Here is a 15532-nt window from a genome sequence, read left to right on the forward strand (position 1 = left end):
GAGAGCTAAATTGTAAAGTGCGAGAACAAAAATAGTAAAGTATAACTTTTCGTACAGAATGAATTTGACTATCTGTTAGTTATTTCCCGACTTGTCTTTTGCCTATCTTTGGTTGCATGTGTCATATTACCATTCGACTATCTGTTATTAGAGGCAGAGCTAGAATTTGAAGTTTATGGGTTCTGAATCCGTCACTGAACCCATAACTCGTCTTAGCTACTGGTTTCGTAATTAAATATTTATACATATTTTATAAAAATTTTAACACAAATATTGAGTTTAAGCAAAAGTTACTAGGTTCGTCGAACCCATAATTAATGCTTTCCCTCCGCCCCGATATGTTATCAACCACTTTTACTCCATACAGTATCGAAGACAAAATTTCAAATCAACTGGACATCTTTGACACAATTAATAAAAGTATCTAGATGTGTATTGCAAGGAAACAAGTAGCTACTAGCTAGGTAGAATTATAAATTCTTTGGCAAAGGAACATTCTTGCAGCAAACTGCGTAAAGTGGAAAATGTTTTGCATCTGGTACCTTAGTTATTTATAAATTCTTATTCTGGTCCTTGTGATAAATGATACGCATATTTAACCTTCAGTTGAGTAATATATGTGTTATTATGACATTTAGATTATTTGTACAAACTATTAGGGGTGGCAATTTAAGCCCAAACCCATTTAACCCGTTTAAGGTTGGGCGGTCATTGAACTCGTCCATTTGTTGAACTCAGCTCATCTCAACTCATCTAAAGTTTGACTAATTTTTAGTCCAATTTGATCCATGAGTAACTTTGCTAAAATATCTTTAAAATATCTTTTTATATGTTATACATGACCATAATAAAAGAAAAAAGTCTTATTTGATAATTAAACAATTCAAAGAAAACAACACACATTAATTAAATCTTGATAAGAGTTGGCGGGATTGGGCTATGACGGAAATTTTAGTTTATCAAAACCTAGTCCATTTCAACCCAAGGAACTTTTGGGCGGGTCATTGACCCCCTCATTTATTGGCTCAGCTTATTTCGACCCGCCCAAAATCAGCCAAACTCGTCCATTTGATACCCCTACTCTCATATATGGAGTAATAATACAAACTAAATATTATACATGGATAATTAAATCATATAATGGTTAATAGGACAAGTGAGGCTTACTCAGTTGGTAAAAACACCTTTCACCTACGACCGTGAGGTCCTGGGTTCGAGTCACGTTGGAGGAAAAGTGTAAAAACACTGTAGATCCTCCTAATTTGGGAGGAGTTTAATAAAAAAAGATATATATATATATATATATATATATATAGGAATAGTTCATTTAATTTGTATTCATTCACATGCAAAGGGATAAAAAATGCATATTTCAATTAATTGAAAGTTAAACGTATTTAACCAAATAGTACAATGACCACAATCATAATCTATATATCTATATATTTACTAGTGAGGGTATGCCCAGGCCCAACTACTATTTAGTATTTTTGTTAATCGAGCTATATAGCTTAAATCTATCGTGGGGCATAGAAAAGAAACATGTTATGGAATATGTTTTTGTATACTTAAAGGTTTTGTTAGGATGCTTTATAAAGCAAAGTATAACAGGCTAAAGGGAGACTGTATTTAACAGTCATAACTATACTACATACAAAATGTGATTTTAACAGTATTTAGCAACATGGCCACTGTCTTCACCTATCCATCCAGCTTTTTCATTATGTTGGACCAACCATCAGGCATGTTGGTACTGTTGCAGGCACTAAAGTGGCCTCTAGCAGTTTGTCAGCTGAGTGTCTTCTACTCTGTTATGAAGATGAATTAAGCGTGTTAATGATTCACATGAGAGAGTATAATCTGCTCAAATAAACTCAATGATATCCAACACCCACAAAAACTACGTGCAATAATTATTAACTGGAGAGCTGAGGATAAACTTGTGAGATGTATTCATCCGTAAGATTATCTTAGAAACACAGAAATTATATATTAATGCCCTTTTGAACGCACATCCTCATTTATATACACGACTACCATATGGTAGACTATGACTGCAATAATAGCAGGGAATAGAAGTCGTTTTTTGAGGCCAATTTCACAAGGAATAAAGCTATACTGTTTCAACAAGGAATGAGCTTGTGTCTAGAATATTACACATCTTACAAAAATGTAACTCATTTCTAATTCATATGTTACCAAAAAAAGTATGGCTTTCCCGTAGCACCTGTTGAAATGGAGCTGTGTAAGATGGCAGCAATTAGAATTATTATCAACAAAGATGATAAACTATTATGTCAAATAAACGTTACCAACACTGAAAAAAATTTAGCAATTAAATAATTAGGAGATTTATCTTTACGGATCAGTTTCTAGCCTAAGCATTTGTGGGTCATGTTGATAATTTAGAACCAGCCAAAAAGGTAACACAGTTGGTATAGACATGTACAGTATCGCCCAGTGTGTTTGTCAAGAAGGCATCAACAGGAAATAATTCTACTATCAATGATATAGATACCTGATATTGTACAAATGATTCTACTATTAACCAGTTGCGAAAGAAATATGCGCAAGAAAAGTAAAAGGAAGGAGTGACATCTGTTTTTAAGTCATGTTAATGTTTAGATTTAAATTACAAAATGAACTAAAGCTTTCTTCTAAACATTCAGATTGGTAGGAGTTCCAAAAAGTACCGTTAAATTCAAAGAGTTAGTCCATTTATTCAGCTGGTTTAACCAATAATGCACCATCTGTAGAACTCGAAATAATCAAACGCCACAAATTAAAATAATTAGTTATGTAATCATGTTAGCTATGAATTGTCAAATGGAATGCAATAAAACTATTCGTTATGTCCTATCTAATGTATAATATGGAAGAATCGACACATTCAGGTCTCAAGTTCTCATGAACAAAAAGTGTGTTAATTAGCATTCATGATTCCCAACATAGGATCAAACTACAACCAAGGAAAAGTAAGCAGATAATAACAGACGACCAAAGCCTACAAGCTAAAAAAGAACACCAGAGATGAAGAAACTAAAACAGATATGCACCTTAATTAGATAGAGCACTCACCAAAAATTAAGATCACATTAATTTCCTGAAATGATCCATGATTTTCAAGAATAATATTATAGGTCATTTGTTTAGCCGGAACTGAAAAAAATTAAAGAATACTTATAAAGAAGTTTACACATTCATTGCGGGATAAAATTAAAATTTAGTCCTTTAATAGTCAAAAGTTACTTGCTTTACACCAAAGTATACTTTCACTTAGAGTGCACTTTAGTTTGCTAATAAACGTACACTACGTGTAACAACCCGGCCGGTCGTTTTGAGAGTTAGAGCCCCGAACCCCTATTAACTACTTTCCCCAAATCTATTTCTGCTATTGGGACTTGCTGGGATGATTGGTTTTGAGTTTCGGAGTGTTTTGGGACACTTAGTCCCTAAATGAGAGCTTAAGCCTTGGAATTTGGACCGTAGTCGGAACTGTGTGAAGACGATTTCGGAATGGAATTCCGTCGGTTCCTTTAGCTCCGTTAGGTGATTTTGGGTTTAAGAGCGTGTCCGGATTGTGTTTTGGAGGTTCGTATCTCATTTAGGCTTGAAATGGTGAAAGTCGAATTTTATTAAGTTTTGGGCCGGTAGTGGAATTTTTGATATCGAGGTCGTTTTCTGATTCCGGAAGTTGGAGTAGGTCCGTAATGTTGATTATGACTTGTGCGCAAAATTTGAGGTCAATCAGACGTGATTTGATAGGTTTCGGCATCGGTTGTAGAATTTTAAAGTTTCAAGTTCTTTAACTTTGAATTGGAGGGTGATTCGTGATTTTAGCGTTGTTTGATGTGATTTGAGAGCTCGACTAAGTTCGTATGGTGTTTTAGGATTGGTTGGTATGTTTGGTCGAGGTCCCGGGGGCCTCGGGTGTGTTTCGGATGCTCAACGAGTCATCTTTGGACTTAGAAAAGTGGTAGATTTCTGGTGTTTTATTGCAGAAAAATCTTTCATCGCGTTCGCGAGAGGTGCCTCGCGATCGCGTAGAGCATCTGGGAAAGGCAGCGAAGTTGTTCTTCACGTTCGCGATGTTGTTCCCGCGTTCGCGAATGTGTGGGACCTTAAGCCTACGCGTTCGCGATATGGTCCTCGCGTTCGCGTAGAGGAACGGGGCAAAGGAAGCTTCAGGCATTAAGCCTACGCATTCGCGAAGAGGTTCCCGCGTTCGCGAAGGGTCCGTCAGTGGAAGGTACGCGTTCGCGAGAGTCCCCTCGCGTTCCCGAAGGAGGAATTTTGGGCCAGTGGAAGATTGTTCATCGCGTTCGCGATCATGATGTCGCGTTCGCGAAGAAGAACGCACCTGGGCAAAATTTAAGGTTCAAAAACGAAGGTTGAGTTCATAACACAAAAAATTGACTGAGAGCTCGGTAGAAGGCGAAATTTTGAGAGATTTTCGGAGGAAGTTTTTGGGTAATGATTCCTAACTCCTTTATGGTTTTATTCCACTAATCTATTGTTGATTTCATCATTTAATTTCGGATTTGGGGTGAAAAATTGAGAAAGATTCTTAGGCCGAATTTTGGGGTTTTGATCGAGATTTTGGTATCGGATTTGAGCAATTTTGGTACGAGTAAACTCGTGAGTGAATGGGTGTTCATATTTTGCGACTTTTACCCGATTTCGAGACGTGGGCCCGGGGTGACTTTTGGGGTGTTTTTCCTAATTTCACGCTTTAGCTTCGAATTAATTAGCTAAATTAGTTACTCGTAGTTATATTTACATTATGCAATTTATTTGAATAGATTCGGGCCATTTGGAGTCGGATACTCGTGGCAAGAACGTGTTATCGAGGTGATTTGAGCGGTTCGAGGTAAGTGGCTTGCCTAACCTTGTGTTGGGGACTTTCCCCTTAGGATGTCTTGATATTATTTGGTCATAAATTGCTTCTCTTATTAAATTGCACTAATATGCTTAATTGTTTAGTTTAGACTAGAAGATCATGCTTACGTGTTTTAACTGCCTATTTGACATTCTGTGTGCCATGCTTAGTTAAATCCCTATTCCCTTATCTGTGTTCAGTATAAACTATATAACTCGATGCCATACCTGCCATTTCATCTTGCGCTGCATATTTAAATTGGGACTACGGACGTATTCCGGGAGATCCCCTCCCCCTGTCTTGCATATTTACTTTAGGACTACGGACGTATTCCGAGAGATCCCCCAGCACTGCATATTTACTTTGGGACTACGGACGTATTCCGGGAGATTCCCCAGCACTGCATATTTACTTTGGGACTATGGACGTATTCCGGGAGATCCCTCAGCACTGCATATTTACTTTGGGACTACGGACATATTCCGGGAGATCCCCATCACTGCATATTTACTTTGGAACTACGGACGTATTCCGAGAGATCCCCATGTACTGCATATTCATTCGGAACTACGGGATGGTATCCCGGGAGATTTCCCATTCTGTTTACCTTGTTTTAGAGTCGAGGGCTCCCTTAACTATTAAATTTTTGAGAATTTCTTTAACTATGTTATCGTAAATTTTACTTATATCTTTTACTGTTTAATTTATTATATTTACTCCGGTAGGGTCTTGACCTGACCTCGTCACTACTCGACCGAGGTTAGGCTTGGCACTTACTGGGTACCATTGTGGTATACTCATGCCCTTCGTGCACATGTTTTCGTGTGCAGATCCAGATAAGAGCTATCAGCCTTGGGGTTAGTGCATGCTACTAATTCTAGGAGACTTCAAGGTACTTTTGCTTACGTCCGCAGATCTTCGGAGTCCCCTTCTACTCCCTCGTCTAGAGACTTTCCTTATTATCTTTAGACCTTTGTATAGAGATACATAGATTATAGCAGCTTGTGACTTAGTGATATTCCGGGTCTTGAAAAATTATTTTGTATATGCCGAGTGGTACTACTCTTGGCTATTTATAATATTAGGCTTACCTAATCGTAAAGACTAGGTGCCATCACGACACCTTTCGGAGGGTTAATTTGAGTCGTGACAAGTTGGTATCAGAGCACTAGGTTAATAGGAGTCGCGAGTCACAGGCCGATTTATTAGAGTCTCGTGGATCGATGCAGAGACGTCCGTACTTATCTTCGGGAGGCTATGTAACTGTTAAGAACAATCATATTTCTTTGATTTCCTTATCGTGCGAGTTATTGACATCAAAAAATTCTAAGATTCTATTCTATTCTTTCTCATAGATGGTGAGGACCTGTACCGGGAGGACCGACGATCAGGCACCCGAGCCCCCTGTCAGAACCGCCAGAGGTCGGGGTCGGGGTAGAGGACGACCACGTGGTGCAGCCCGAGCACCTGCGAGAGCTGCATCAGAGGAGCCCCCAGCAGCTCGAGCTGGAAGGCCAGCGCCAGAGATCCCTATTGCTACTCCAGCCCGCCAGGAGACTTTAGCTCAGTTCTTGAGCATGTTCAGCACTCTGGCTCAGGCTAGACTATTTCCGATAGCTCCCGCTACATCTCAGGCCGGGGGAGGGGCACAGACTCCCACAGCCCGCACTCCTGAGCAGAGGGTCTAGGTTGATCGGGCCCCAGAGTATATTCCTATGCCCCTAGTGGCTCCGATTCAGCATGAGATCAGGGTAGCTGCTTCTAAGGCAGAGCAGCTCAGATTTGAGAGGTACAAGAAGTACCACCCTCCTACTTTCAGCGGACTAGCTTCAGATGATGCTCTGGGTTTTCTTGAGAAGTGTCATCGTATTCTCCGCACTATGGGCATTGTGGAGACGAGTGGGGTTTCTTTCACCGCTTTCCAGCTTAAGGGAGCGGCATATTAGTGGTGGTGTGCAGGAGTCTAGTCCGGACGAGGCAGCCTCACTCACTTGGACTCAATTTTCAGAGATGTTCTTACGTGAGTATGTTCCTCTGAGCCTCAGGGACGCTTGGCGTGCAGAGTTTGAGCAGTTGCGTCAGGGTGCTATGACTGTATCGGAGTATGCAGTCTGTTTCAATGAGTTAGCTCGCCATGCGCCGGCTCTGGTTGCTACAGTCATAGAGAGGGTTCGTCGTTAAGGGACTCCACCCCAGTATTCGGACCAGTATGGCCAGGGGAGTTGGAGATGGACATCACTTATCAGCAGGCAGTGAGCATTGCCAGGAGGGTGGAGGGCATGTTTGCCCGGAACAGAGAGGAGAGAGAGGCCAAGAGGTCTCGAGAGACTGGTCATTATTCAGGAGCTCGTGCACCAGCAGCACGCTATGGTAGGGGTTTTGTGAGTCGCCCTGTTCATTCAGCTCTTCCAGCAGCCAGCGGTGTTCCAGCCCCTCCTCGACCTCAGGAGCCCTATTATGCACCGCTAGTATCCAGTATGCCTCCTACTCGAGGTGCTATTACCGGCCAGTCCAGCAAGCCAGGTCCGAGTCAGTCTCAGCCGCCGCGTCCTCCGAGAGGTTGTTTTGAGTGTGGTGATACTCGTCACCTGGTTAGAGATTGCCCCATAGCCAGGAGGGGTGTACCTCCACAGACTTATCAGCCTCCACGTGCTCCACCGGGTCCTCCGGCCATTCTTCCAGCACCAGCTGCCACCCCACCTCCTCAGCCAGCTCGAGGTGGAGGTCGGGGAGGTCGAGGTCGCCCTAGAGGGGAGGCCAGGCCAGGAACTATGCCCTTTCAGCCCGTTCAGAGGCCGTTGCTTCAGATTCAGTCATCACAGGTATCGTCCCTGTTTGTCATAGGGATGCATCAGTATTATTTGACCCAGGCTCTACGTATTCATATGTGTCTTCTTATTTTTCTCCACATTTGGGGATATCTCGGGATTCTTTGAGTTCCCCTGTTTATGTGTCTACTCCTGTGGGAGATTCTCTCGTTGTGGACCGCCTATATCGGTCGTGTTTGATTGCTCTTAGTGGTTTTGAGACCAGAGCCGATTTGTTATTACTCAGTATGGTAGATTTTGATGTTATCTTGGGCATGAACTGGTTGTCGCCTCATTATGCTATTCTTGATTGTCACGCTAAGACCGTGACGATGGCTATGCCAGGCTTGTTGAGATTAGAATGGAGAGGTACCTTAGAGTATACTTCTCGCAGGGTCATTTCATTTCTTAAGGCACAGCGAATGGTTGAGAAAGGGTGTGACGCATATTTGGCCTATGTGAGAGATGTCAGTATTGATATCCCTAAAGTTGAGTCAGTTCCAGTAGTGAGGGACTTTCCAGATGTGTTTCCAGCTGATCTTCCGGGCATGCCGCCCGACAGAGATATTGATTTCGGCATTGATTTATTGCCGGGCACTCAACCCATATCTATTCCTCCTTACCGTATGGCTCCTCCTGAGTTGAAGGAGTTGAAGGAGCAGTTACATGAGTTGCTTGATAAGGGTTTCATCAGGCCCAGTGTATCACCTTGGGGTGCTCCGGTCTTATTTGTGAAGAAAAAGGTGGTTCTATGCGTATGTGTATAGATTATCGGCAGCTGAACAAGGTTACAGTGAAGAACAGGTATCCTTTGCCTCGCATTGATGAATTATTTGATCAGTTGCAGGGTTCCAGGGTGTTTTTCAAGATTGACTTGCGTTCTGGCTATCATCAGTTGAAGATTCGGGAGCCAGATATCCCGAAGACTGCTTTCAGGACCAGATATGGTCACTATGAGTTTCTTGTCATGTCATTTGGGCTGACCAATGCCCCAACAGCCTTTATGCATTTGATGCACAATGTATTCTGGCCTTATCTTGATTCCTTCGTCATTGTGTTTATTGACGACATCCTGGTATATTCCCAGTCTCGGGAAGATCATGAGCAGCACCTGAGGACCGTGCTTCAGACTTTGAGGGAGAAGAGGTTGTATGCAAAATTTTCTAAGTGTGAATTCTGGCTTGATTCAGTGGCATTCTTGGGCCACATAGTGTCTTGTGATGGGATCAAGGTAGATCCGAAGAAGGTGGAGGCAGTGCAGAGTTGGCCTAGACTGTCATCAGCTACGGAGATCCACAGTTTCCTTGGTTTGGCGAGGTATTACCGTCGCTTTGTGGAGGGATTTTCATCCATTGCAGCACCTATGACCAGGCTGACCCAGAAGGGTGCTCCGTTCAGGTGGACCGACGAGTGTGAGCAGAACTTTCAGAAGCTCAAGACAGCTTTGACTATAGCCCAGTATTAGTATTGCCTACAGGTTCGGGGTCCTACAATGTCTATTGTGATGCCTCAATGATTGGCCTTGGAGCGGTATTGATGCAGGACAGTAGGGTGATTGCCTATGCGTCTAGACAATTGAAGGTGCATAAGAAGAATTATCCGGTTCATGATCTCGAGTTAGCAGCTATTGTTCACGCCCTGAAGATCTGGTGTCATTATTTGTACGGTGTTCCCTGTGAGATTTACACTGACCATCGGAGTTTGCAATACTTGTCCAGGAAGAAGGACCTTAATTTGCGTCAGCGGAGGTAGTTGGAGCTACTTAAAGACTATGATATCACTATATTGTACCACCCGGGGAAGGCCAATGTAGTGGTCGACGCCTTGAGTCGCCGGGCAGAGTGTTTGGGGAGTTTGGCATATCTTCCGGCTGCTGAGAGGCCCCTAGCCTTGTGAGGTTGCTCAGTCTTCTCTTTATGACCGTATCAGGGAGCGCCAGTATGATGATCCTCATCTTCTAGTTCTTCGGGACAGGGTTCGGCGAGGTGATGCTAGAGATGTGACCATTGGTGATGACGGTGTGATGAGGATACAGGGTCGGATATGTGTGCCCAATGTAGATGGGTTTCGGGAGTTGATTCTTGAGGAGGCCCATAGCTCGCGGTACTACATTCATCCGGGTACCGTGAAGATGTACCAGGACTTGAGGCAACACTACTGGTGGAGGAGGATGAAGAAGGATATAGTTGGGTTTGTGGCCAAGTGTCTCAACTGTCAGCAGGTCAAATATGAGCACCAGAGGCCGGGTGGATTACTTCAGAGGTTAGAGATCCAGAGTGGAAGTGGGAGCGGATCACCATGGACTTTGTAGTTGGACTTCCACGGACTTTGAGAAGGTTCGATGCTATTTGGGTGATCGTGAATCGGCTGACCAAGTCAGCTCATTTTATTCCAGTGTTGATCACTTATTCTTCTGAGAGGTTGGCTGAGATTTATATCATAGAGATTGTCCGCCTTCATGGTATTCCAGTATCTATCATTTCAGACAGAGGTACACATTTCACATCCCGGTTTTGGACAGCCGTACAGCAGGAGTTGGGTACTAGGGTGGAGTTGAGCACGACCTTTCACCCTCAGATGGACGGGCAGTCCAAGCGCACGATTCAGATTCTTGAGGATATGCTCTGTGCCTGTGTGATGGAGTTCGGAGGGTCATGGGACCAATACTTGCCACTTGCAGAGTTTGCCTACAACAACAGTTACCAGTCCAGCATTCAGATGGCACCGTATGAGGCTTTGTATGGTAGGCGGTGCCGGTCCCCTGTGGGATGGTTTGAGCCGGGCGAGGCCCGATTGTTGGGTACAGACTTGGTCCAGGATGCCCTGGATAAGGTGAAGGTGATTCATGTGAGACTTCGCACAGCCCAGTCCAAGCAGAAGAGTTATGCAGACTGTAAGGTTCATGATTTGGCATTTATGGTTGGTGAGCGGGTCTTGCTTCGGGTATCGCCTATGAACGGTGTCATGAGGTTCGGGAAGAAAGCAAGCTGAGCCCGAGATTCATTGGTCCTTTTGAGATATTGCGGCGAGTTGGGGAGGTTTCTTATGAGCTTACCTTGCCTCCCAGCCTAGCAGGAGTTCACCCGGTATTCCACGTGTCTATGCTCCGGAAGTATCACGGTGATCCGACTCATGTATTGTATTTCAGCTCAGTCCAGTTGGACAAAGATCTATCTTATGTTGAGGAGCCATTAGCCATTTTGGACAGGCAGGTCAGAAAGCTCAGGTCAAAAAATATTGCTTCAGTAAAGGTCCAGTGGAGAGTTCAGCCGGTCGAGGAGGCGACTTGGGAGACCGAGCAGGATATGCGCAGCCAGTACCCTCATCTTTTAACAGTTTTAGGTATGTCTTTAAACTCGTTCGAGGACGAACGATTGTTTTAAGAGGGGGAGGATGTAACGACCCGGCCGATCGTTTTGAGAGTTAGAGCCCCGAACCCCTATTAACTGCTTTCCCCAAATCTATTTCTGCTATTGTGACTTGCCGAGATGATTGGTTTTGAGTTTCGGAGTGTTTGGGACACTTAGTCCCTAAATGAGAACTTAAGCTTTAGAATTTGGACTGTAGTCAGAACTGTGTGAAGACGATTCCAGAATGGAATTCCGTCGGTTCTATTAGCTCCGTTAGGTAAGTTTGGGTTTAGGAGCGTGTCCGGATTGTGTTTTGGAGGTTCGTAGCTCATTTAGGCTTGAAATGGCGAAAGTCGAATTTTTTTGAGTTTTGAATCGGTAATGGAATTTTTGATATCTGGGTCGTTTTCTGATTTCGGAAGTTGGAGTAGGTCCGTAATGTTGATTATGACTTGTGCGCAAAATTTGAGGTCAATCGGACGTGATTTGATAGGTTTCAGCATCGGTTGTAGAATTTTGAAGTTTCAAGTTCTTTAAGTTTGAATTGGAGGGTGATTCGTGATTTTAGCGTCGTTTGATGTGATTTGAGAGCTCGACTAAGTTCGTATGGTGTTTTAGGATTGGTTGATATGTTTGGTCGAGGTCCCGGGGCGGGTGTGTTTCTGATGCTCAACGAGTCATCTTTGGACTTAGAAAAATGGCAGATTTCTGGTGTTTTATTGCAGAAAAATCCTTCATCACGTTCGCGAGAGGTGCCTCGCGATCGCGTAGAGCACCTGGGAAAGGCAGAGAAGTTGTTCTTCGCGTTCGCGATGTTGTTCCCGCGTTCGCGAAGGTGTCGGACCTTAAGCCTACGCGTTCGCGATATGGTCCTCGTGTTCGCGTAGAGGAACGAAGCAGAGGAAGCTTCGGGCATTAAGCCTACGCATTCTCGAAGAGGTTCCCACGTTCACGAAGGGTTCGTCAGTGGAAGGTACGCATTCGCGAAGGAGGACTTTTGGGCCAGTGGAAGATTGTTCATTGCGTTCGCGAAGAAGAACGCACCTAGGCAGAATTTAAGGTTCAAAAACGAGGGTTGAGTTCATAACACAAAACTTTGACTGAGAGCTCGGTAGAAGGCGAAATTTGGAGAGATTTTCGGAGGAAGTTTTTGGGTAATGATTCCTAACTCCTTTATGGTTATATTCCACTAATCTATGGTTGATTTCATCATTTAATTTCGGATTTCGGGTGAAAAATTGAGAAAGATTCTTAGGGCAAAGTTTGAGGTTTTGATCGAGATTTTGGTATCGGATTTGAGCAATTTTGGTACGAGTAAACTCGTGAGTGAATGGGTGTTCGTATTTTGTGACTTTTACCCGATTCTGATACGTGGGCCCGGTGTGACTTTTTGGGCGTTTTTCCTAATTTCACGCTTTAGCTTCGAATTAATTAGCTAAATTAGTTACTCGTAGTTATATTTACATTATGCAATTTATTTGAATAGATTCGGGCCATTTGGAGTCGGATACTCGTGGCAAGAACGTGTTATCGGGGTGATTTGAGCGGTTCGAGATAAGTGGCTTGCCTAACCTTGTGTTGGGGACTTTTCCCTTAGGATGTCTTGATATTATTTGGTGTGTGGGTACCGTGTACGTGAGATGATGAGTACGTACACGGGTTGTTATTGCAAAAATCCTGTTTATCCTTTTTAAATCATAAATTGCTTCTCTTATTAAATTGCTCTAATATGCTTAATTGTTTAGTTTAGACTAGAAGATCATGCTTACGTGTTTTAACTGCCTATTTGACATTCTGTGTGCCATGCTTAGTTAAATCCATATTCCCTTATCTGTGTTCAGTATAAAATGTATAACTCGATGCCATACCTGCCATTTCATCTTGCGTTGCATATTTAAATTGGGACTACAAATGTATTCTGGGAGATCCTCTCCCCCTGTCTTGCATATTTACTTTGGGACTGCGGACGTATTCCGGGAGATCCCCCAGCACTGCATATTTACTTTGGGACTACGGACGTATTCCGGGAGATCCCCCAGCACTGCATATTTACTTTGGGACTACGGACGTATTCTGGGAGATCCCCCTGTACTGCATATTCATTCGGAACTACGGGACGGTATCCCGGGAGATTTCCCACTGTGTTTACCTTATTTTGGAGCCGAGGGCTTCCTTAACTGTTTAATTTTCGAGAATTTCTTTAACTATGTTACCGTAAATTTCACTTATATCTTTTACTATTTAATTTATTATATTTACTCCGGTAGGGCCTTGACCTGACCTCGTCACTACTCGACCGAGGTTAGACTTGGCACTTACTGGGTACCATTGTGGTGTACTCATGCCCTTCATGCACATGTTTTCGTGTGCAGATCCAGGTACGAGCTATCAGCCTTGGAGTTAGTGCGTGCTGCTGATTCTAGGAGACTTCAAGGTACTTCTGCTTGCGTCCGCAGATCTTCAGAGTCCCCTTCTACTCCCTCGTCTAGAGACTTTCCTTATTATCTTCAGACCTTTGTATAGAGCTACATAGATTATAGCAGCCTGTGACTTAGTGATATTCCGGGTCTTGGGAAATTATTTTGTATATGCCGAGTGGTACTACTCTTGGCTATTTATAATATGTTGTTTATCTTTAAAATGTTGTGTTTTCTTTATATTTTTTCGCAATATTAGGCTTACCTAGTCGTAAAGATTAGATGTCATCACGACACCTTACGGAGGGTTAATTTGGGTCGTGATACTACGTTAGCAGATCCATGGACATTTTTATTTCCGTTGAAATTACCAAATTGATTAGCAGAAGCAGCAACCACATTTAACATTTCTGTTACTGTGTTCTTGCCAAAGAAAACATATTGTTTTCTGCACTTTCAGCGGAGTCTTAACCAAAATGTGACAATATTAAAATCTATTAAGAGGTATTTGTGAGCTTAATACATAATTCAAATTGTGAAGAGCTTGTAAAGTTTTTTACTTTCAGCTACAATGAAATGCAATAACTGGAAAATATTTTCTCTCTTAGTTGTCAAATTGAGGAAGATATTTTTTCTCAGATATAGTTTGAAAAATGTTGAGATCTCATAGCAGTCCAAGAGTGAAAAGGTGAAAAATCTCAGATGAAGTATTTCTATAATAACAGTAGTCAAATTTACCTCTGGTTTGGCTAAAGCCTCTCTTTAAGAGTTCATGTAAACATGAAAGGTACTGTACTCTTTTCCTAAAATACAAGCACTATTTCTGACGGTTGCCACAAAGGAGCAAAATGAAAGACCAAATCTTTTTTTATATGTCAATATGCAGAAGACCAACATATATTCAACCACACATTTTGAATAGTAATTATGTCGAATAGGTTGATATTAGTTTATATGCAAGAGCTAAACATGCTATTCGCACCTTTCATCTATGTCTTCCAACCAGCAAAGTCAAGAATAACGATGTCATCCTGGGAGATAGTCACCTAGAAAAAGAGAAATGTTATTCAACATGATAAAATTGAATAGCTAAAGAATCGCACCGGAGACGTGCACCACTAAATATGGGCTATGGCAGCAGCAATCATATCTACTAAAACATTAAAACTCCTACAAAGAACAAAGAAATTCAAAGAACTTCCTCTAACCCCTAATTCTAATGCACATAGAGGTTTCCAGACCATGCATCATTGTTTCCAGGCGTGCTACTTTCAGAAATAAATAGCGCTGAAATCCCAAATTTCCAGTGCCAGACAAAAACCCTCTCTATAATCCTCGGCTTAATTTCTCTATTCCAAACGTTAAACCCACGAAACACCAAAGAAAATTTATTTTTTGACCAATTCTTAATAATAAAATCCACTCCAAACAGTTTACCGGCAAATCACAAAAACCAATTCTTAATAATAAAATCAAACACATCGGAGAACCAAAAAGGATGAAACCTATTAAGTCAAATAGCCAAACCAATACAACAGCAAAGTTGAAGAAGCAGAACAAATTACAGAGAGATGAAAATAGAATGCCATCAAAATTACCTAAAATCAAATTACCCAAAATCAAAATTATCAGATTATTCTTTACCCCCGAACCAAGAAATTAAATCCAAAGACAATAATAGAAATCGAGTAGAAAGTCTGATTCATTGAAGAATTTTTTTCAAACACATATATAACAAATGCCCTTATTCTCAAGGAAATACACAGAAGTTGGGGTGAAGGAAGCGAAAATCCAGGCAAAACATAACTGACATGATTACTATTTCGAAGCCGCAAAAGAAAAGACCAGAAGAGACAAAGAAAAATTGAAGAGGAGTTGAGAAAGTCATGAAAATCTGGAGAAAGAGTAGTATGGGCCTTCAGTTTGAGTTGAGACGTCGCAGCTGGAAATCAAAGATAACACGTGTCTCTAGAAAGCTAAAATAATTGAAATTTCCCGAAATACCCTTACTACCCCAAGCTCCTCTCTTAGCCGTTTCTATAATAGTAGTAATATATATCTAGAAAGTAGTGGCTAAGG

General features: G+C 42.1%; 1 long non-coding RNA gene across 2 annotated transcripts; it reads right to left on the reverse strand.

The window, feature by feature from the left end:
- Positions 1–1545: 1545 nt before the first annotated feature.
- Positions 1546–15451, reverse strand: LOC107829683 (uncharacterized). 2 transcript variants are annotated; one of them, XR_012701269.1, is made up of 4 exons: positions 15052–15451; positions 14436–14499; positions 2694–2750; positions 1546–1808 (listed from the first exon to the last, which is right to left on the reverse strand). It is a non-coding gene; the product is annotated as an uncharacterized LOC107829683 (long non-coding RNA). The 2 variants fall into 2 exon arrangements; XR_012701268.1 differs by lacking the exon at positions 2694–2750 and having other exon boundaries at positions 15265–15402.
- Between the last annotated feature and the right edge of the window lie 81 nt (positions 15452–15532).

Source organism: Nicotiana tabacum, chromosome 17 (assembly GCF_000715075.1).
Source record: "Nicotiana tabacum cultivar K326 chromosome 17, ASM71507v2, whole genome shotgun sequence".
Lineage (NCBI taxonomy): Eukaryota > Viridiplantae > Streptophyta > Magnoliopsida > Solanales > Solanaceae > Nicotiana > Nicotiana tabacum.